The 6321-nt window shown below is 29.7% G+C and overlaps 1 pseudogene; it reads right to left on the minus strand.

Moving 5' to 3' along the window:
* Positions 1-2069: 2069 nt before the first annotated feature.
* LOC139105523 (uncharacterized) lies at positions 2070-5466 on the minus strand (annotated as a pseudogene).
* Between the last annotated feature and the right edge of the window lie 855 nt (positions 5467-6321).

Raw genomic sequence — 6321 nt, forward strand, 5'->3', positions numbered from 1 at the left:
AAAATTTTTTACTTCGATTATAGTTTTGTCAATTAATTCAACGAATCGGTCTGCAATTTTACTAATATTTATACAATATTTTGCAGTTTTAAGTTTTTTATATTGAGGACAAGTACAACTACTAATTAATGATCCATTAAAATGTTCCATTAGCAATCGTGTAGGCAAACTATTAATAGTATTCATTGTAGTAGATTTAAAAATATTATTTTCTTCCTCGGTTCTGCGAACAATTTGTTGCAAAGGTTGGGAAGGTTTACGTACCATCTTTTTTAGTTTCTGCATGAAACTTTCAAACGCGAATGCACTAAAGTTATCGAGTGAACCGAATAATCTTACGCATTCGCTCAAATGTAAAAAATTATGTATATTGTGTGAAATAAAATCTGGACCATAAATTTTAATGGAATTTGTAATAAAATGTATCATCAGTTCGTGAGCGTAAGAAATGTAATTTTCATATTTGGAATAATAATTACTGATTAAAATGGTACTCGCTAAACTTAAAATTATAAAATTATTGTAAATTTTAGGACATAATACTTGTCTTAAAACTATTGGGCCGGTATATAACAAAAAAAAGTCTAAATTCAGTAGCTTTGTATCTTTTACAATCTATTATTGATCTTGTTTTTCTTGAAAATTCACAAGGAATATGTTTTTTTAAATTAAAAAGCAACTTATTAATATTATTAACATCTTTGGCACATAATTTGTGAGGGGGTTTACCAAATATCCACCCAAAGCGTCTATTACATAGTAATCTTTAAGTTCCGCCTAATAATAGAATATGCATATAGTCCAAAGGTACGTTGTTAATCATATCAAAGTCTGAGATGTTAACGAAAAGAGTTTCACCAACATGATGTTCTGGGTGAAGTTTATTTCTAAACAAATGATCTGTTCTTTTTATTAAACTTTTCGTTTCAGGAAAGCAAATAACATTATTGACCATTTCTCCTTCTTGATTACACTTTGTACAAGAAAAGTAGCCTGAATGACTTTTAAGAGATAGAATTAAGGATTTTGCCGGTGTGTCACAGATTAACATTAAAATTTTAAAATTACATCTAATATTCTTAATTAATATGCTATTTTTTGTTAACTCTATACATTCATTTACAAAATCCAGTAAAAAATAATTAGAATTCGGTTTTTCATTTCCATGATAAAGAGCTACTAAGAAAACTTTATCTTTGAAAGCTTTGATTGATTTGACAGAACACAAAATTGGCCAAAATGAAGTTGCAGAACTTTTACTTAAAGGTAGTCCATCAACATTAACTGCAATAGAAAACTGTGTACTGGAAGTTACATTTACATTGTAAACATTACACAAAGAATTTAATGTTTTAGCTATCCCAAAATAGTGAAATGAACTAGATTCCAATTCTGGACTATACGCAGATTTATTATTAGGCGTTTTTAAAAGTGTGCGAGGGTCTGTTGGTAAATTGCTAACGCTACAAAAAGGATCATCGCGCAAAACATTCAGCAGCTGTCTTAATGCAGAAAAATTAATGTTATTTTCCACAGCCCATTTAGCAATTTTTAAGGATAAATGTTCACTATGTTTATTTTTGGTATAATCCAAACATAAACTTGTATCTTTCGTTATATTAACAAAAGTAGATCTAGATTCTTTGTTTATCATAAAATTATTATTGTTCAAATAATTGAAATCAATATTCTCAGTATCAGAATTAGAATAAACAGTATTACTTGAGTGGGTGAAACAATTAGTTTCATCAGTTTTACTTTCAATTATTAGATTTGGAACATGACCCTGATGAATACTATTAATAATTGCTACAGATTGCTTAACTTTGTTTTTAATATATCGAGAACGTTTTTCACGGAAACTTTTATCATATTTTTCCATATTAAAAAAAATTAAAATTAAAATTTAATGTTCTCAAAAAAAAAAAATTGAATTTTATATATATATTATATTAAAATTACACTTGAAAGTTGAGACTATCAGTCTGCTCAAAAGAAAATCAGTAACACATACGTTCAATATGATTAAAGCAGTATTTTATATAAATCCAAATGGCTATGTATCCGTGTCATGAGTGTTGGGTTACACTAGGTCGTGAATGTTGGATAGATCTTGATCTTGATCTTGAATATTGAATTGAATTTGGCCAGTCTTTTTTTGTGAATTAATATATCGATCCTTACTTCTAACAAGCCAAGATTTTATATGATTTATGGCCTCAAGTTCAGTGGCGTTTTGAAATTTAAAAGATTTACGAACAACATCTAAAAAAAATTTCCAAAAAATTAATAATATATATTTTATCATAAAATAATCATAGAATTTTTATTTGTGCGATTATTCGAAATTTTACCCTATTTATTCAATTTAACCTTTACCTAAGATAACAGCAGCAATGTTTAAATTTTTTAATGTTTTTTTCTTCTTTGCACCTTCCCAAGAGTATAGCATTCCAACTTCGTTCAATAATATTCTATACATTATTCTTTTAATTAACTCTTTTAAGTTAGATCCTCCTATACGACTCAGCTCTTCAGTCTTAAATATAAAAAAATTTTAAGTAAATATTACAGAAAAATCAATATAAAATTCTAAATTTTTAAATATTTAAAATTAGTTATTATTACACATGAAAATACATATAAAAATTAGGATTTCTATTCATAGGATTTTTATTCATACCAATGCTGCTTTATTATCTACTGATGCGTTAATCCAATTTTCTACTTCAGTTAAGGATTCTTCATTCATCGGAAACAAATGTATGATCTTTAAAACTTCTGATTGATATCTATCATTATTAACAGTTTCGGTGTCTATTCTTCTACTTTTAACAATAATATTGATGCTATCTAATATATCGTTAACTTTTAAATGTAATAAGTTTATTTGCTTCAACATTTCCTCAAAATATTCTGAAATATAAAAACCAACTATTAGTTACTAATATATAATATAAATAAAAAACGTAACAGGTATATACATTATTTAAAGTTTATACAATATATTAAAAATAACATTATTATACAAATATAATTTATTTACTTGAATTTAACGACTGGTATTTTGAAAAAGCATCCTCGCTTATTGCAACTGATTCTGAGTTCGTAGCTGATATTACATTTGTAACACCTAGAAAGAAATAAATAGCAAAGTTGTCTAAAGAAAATTACTTACATGTTATATTTCTAATATTATTTAGATGCCTACAAAACGCAAAAAACACAACACAAAATATTTACCACTCGTTATTCTTGAACTTGTTAGTATAGATATAGTAGAGTAAGTATTTCCATCTTTCGAGTTATTATTAAATAATGTATCAGTGTCGAAATTTTGTACAGTTTGACGTTTCTTATTTCTTTTCTTTTTGCGTTTACATTTCTTTTCAATATTTTCGTTATGAGAAGAAAGTTCATTAGTAGTTTTAGCTTTATTAGCTTTTTTGTTAGCAATGTCTAAATTATCTAAAATAAATAACAATTTTAATAGATTATAATTATGAATATTTTCAATCAAACATTTTCAATTAAAAGAAGCTTACCATATTGTCCCAAAATTACAGCAGGATAGGTTTTCCACAATGAATGATTTGGAGAGTCCTGATTTCTTATTTTTTCTTCAATAGAAACATTACTGTAAGTTTTTGGTGGCCAATAACAGGCTTAGGTTTCCTCACAATACCAGTTTCTTGGTACAGCTTCAACAGTATTTTCTAAATAAAATTTAACTACGAGCCAGGGCATTCTATAATAATTTTATATATTCTATTTTTTCAATAAGCTACATTAAAATAAAAAATATAGCAATAAGATAAAGACGGTGTTTCTTTTGTATGCTCACACACTGTAAGTGTTATGCTAATAAGTTTAATCGGAATTGTTTCATTCTTCACTCAAAGTTATTAATAAAATAACGCTTGTAAACATGTAAAGCATATGAGCGCTGAAAAGAAACACACATAAAAAAATTGGGAGAACTACATATTTATTATATCTTGACTGCATATTAAAAAAAGATGGAACTCACGTTGAAAAAAGTTGACTCTGTTTTACACTGTTTCTTAAATTTATCGTTAGTATTCCCTTTCACAGAAATTAGAGAAAACACGTAAACCATAAAAAAAGAGTATCTTTTTTTACGTAAGCTGTAATTCCTGAGTCAAACATGCACACACATACATATATCAACAAGACGACATAATATATCACACACAAATGCATACGCAAACGTAAAAATATATATAATACTTACAGGCCCATCAAAATTTTTGGTCACGATACACAATAGCTTGTGTTTCACACGTATCTTCGACTAGATAAAACATTCACTTATTCCAGAAGTGAACTTATGTTAGGTTAGAAATAAAGTTTTCCTTCCTGAAAGAAGAGCCAAGATTAAAGCTGGAAATAAACTTGTGAATTATTATATTGCAGATAAATATTTTACGCCTCGTTACCTGATCGGCAAACTAAATTTCTTTATCAAATAGGCTCGGCTTTATTTGCACTTGCTGTCCTTTTCAGACAGCCTCCTCGTAGGTCGCCCTGACGGCAAGGTCGAATATCGCTCTAACGGCGTTCTTGTCGCACAGCTCGGTCGTCATGCGCACTAGCGGCGTCCTTCTCGCACTGGTTGCTCTGTCGAATATCGCTCTAACGGCGTCCTTAATATTCACAATTCGCACTTACGGCGTTCGTATAACTATTGCACTGTGAGAACAATCACTACGCTCTTGCGGCGCTCAGACAAGGGGAACGAAGGCCCCTCGTGGCCTTCGTCTTCTTGCCCACGTTGGCGCTTGCGGCCAGGCAGAAGGAACGAGGCTTTGCCTGTTCCTCCGCGCGTTCCACTCCTTGAGAGGGATGAAAAAAGGCTGGCTGCGAGACCTGCCACACTCGACACCCACGTGTGTACGTACTTTGGCTTTTTAACTATATTTGATTATTTTATGCACGCAAACTCACTCACTGCCACTCACTACGTCGTTTCTTCTCGGCGACTCGGCGACCATTTTCTCACATACATACGTTCTTGGTGTGAGTTTCTCAATCGGCCAATCCCCTCGCTTGTAGGAAGGGGAAACCAATCGCGTCCATGCTTGGCCGTCTCCCAAATGAGCGCAATACAAATTTATGTATCTCCAAACAACTTATTATACAAGTCGCTAATAAACTTGTAGACAATATACGTATGAAACTCGAAGTGGCAAGAGTAATCAGCACGTGTCAAAACTTGCTCACGATTTGCACAAGAGACTGCGCAGTGAAAGAAAGAGTAGGGATCTTGGGTCAATACATAATCGATAAAGGTGCCACTTTCTGCGTGCGCGACAGTGGCGCGCGATGTGTGAACAATGCAATGACGTGCTAGACTTAAACGGCACGTTTGTTTAATTTGTACATTAATTGCTATTAACTTACTATCTGGAACGATTTCATTTTTTTTGCAAATATATATATATATATTATATATATATATATATATATATATATATATATATATATATATATATATAATGCTACGATGACCAGTCGCGTATACATACCACGCATATCCATACAATATCGTATGGACATACGTGAAATGTATATGCGTGTCGGAGAACATCCAAAATATACATAGAATATACGCCATGTATATTCCACATATATACATCGAATCTATATACATACGACGTACATGGATGAATATACATTTATGTATATTCATGTACGTCGTATGTATATAAATTCGATGTATATATGTGGAATATACATGGCGTATATTCTATGTATATTTTGGATGTTCTCCGACACGCATATACATTTCACGTATGTCTATACGATATCGTATGAATATTTATGAATGTATATACATTTCTGTATATTATACAAATGAACATAATACATACATGATATTTTTTTTATATTATGGATACGCTATGTATATATATAAAATATCCAATGTTTACTGGGTATTTGAATACTACAAAATGTGTGATATTTGTACAAAATTAATGTTTTTTAACAAAATTGTTTATAAAATTTCTTAAAAATTTTTTTTTCAAATTTTGTTACTGCAGTTAAATAAAGATGTTTTTACTTTTTACATAAAACTTTTATATAAAACTTTTTTTTTTATTTTAAATTAATTTTTGAGATACATATGTGAAGAAAAGCGAAAAGTCTTTACATATGAAAATAGTTTATTTTTATCAGAATTATTCTTGAGCCACAACTAAAAATTTCTAAAACTTTTTATTTCTCAACATGCATAGTCTCTTATTATAGAAACCATTTAATCAGGTTAATATGCTTATTAATAATAATAATAACGTT

Source organism: Cardiocondyla obscurior, linkage group LG09 (genome assembly GCF_019399895.1).
Source record: "Cardiocondyla obscurior isolate alpha-2009 linkage group LG09, Cobs3.1, whole genome shotgun sequence".
Classification (NCBI taxonomy): Eukaryota; Metazoa; Arthropoda; class Insecta; order Hymenoptera; family Formicidae; genus Cardiocondyla; species Cardiocondyla obscurior.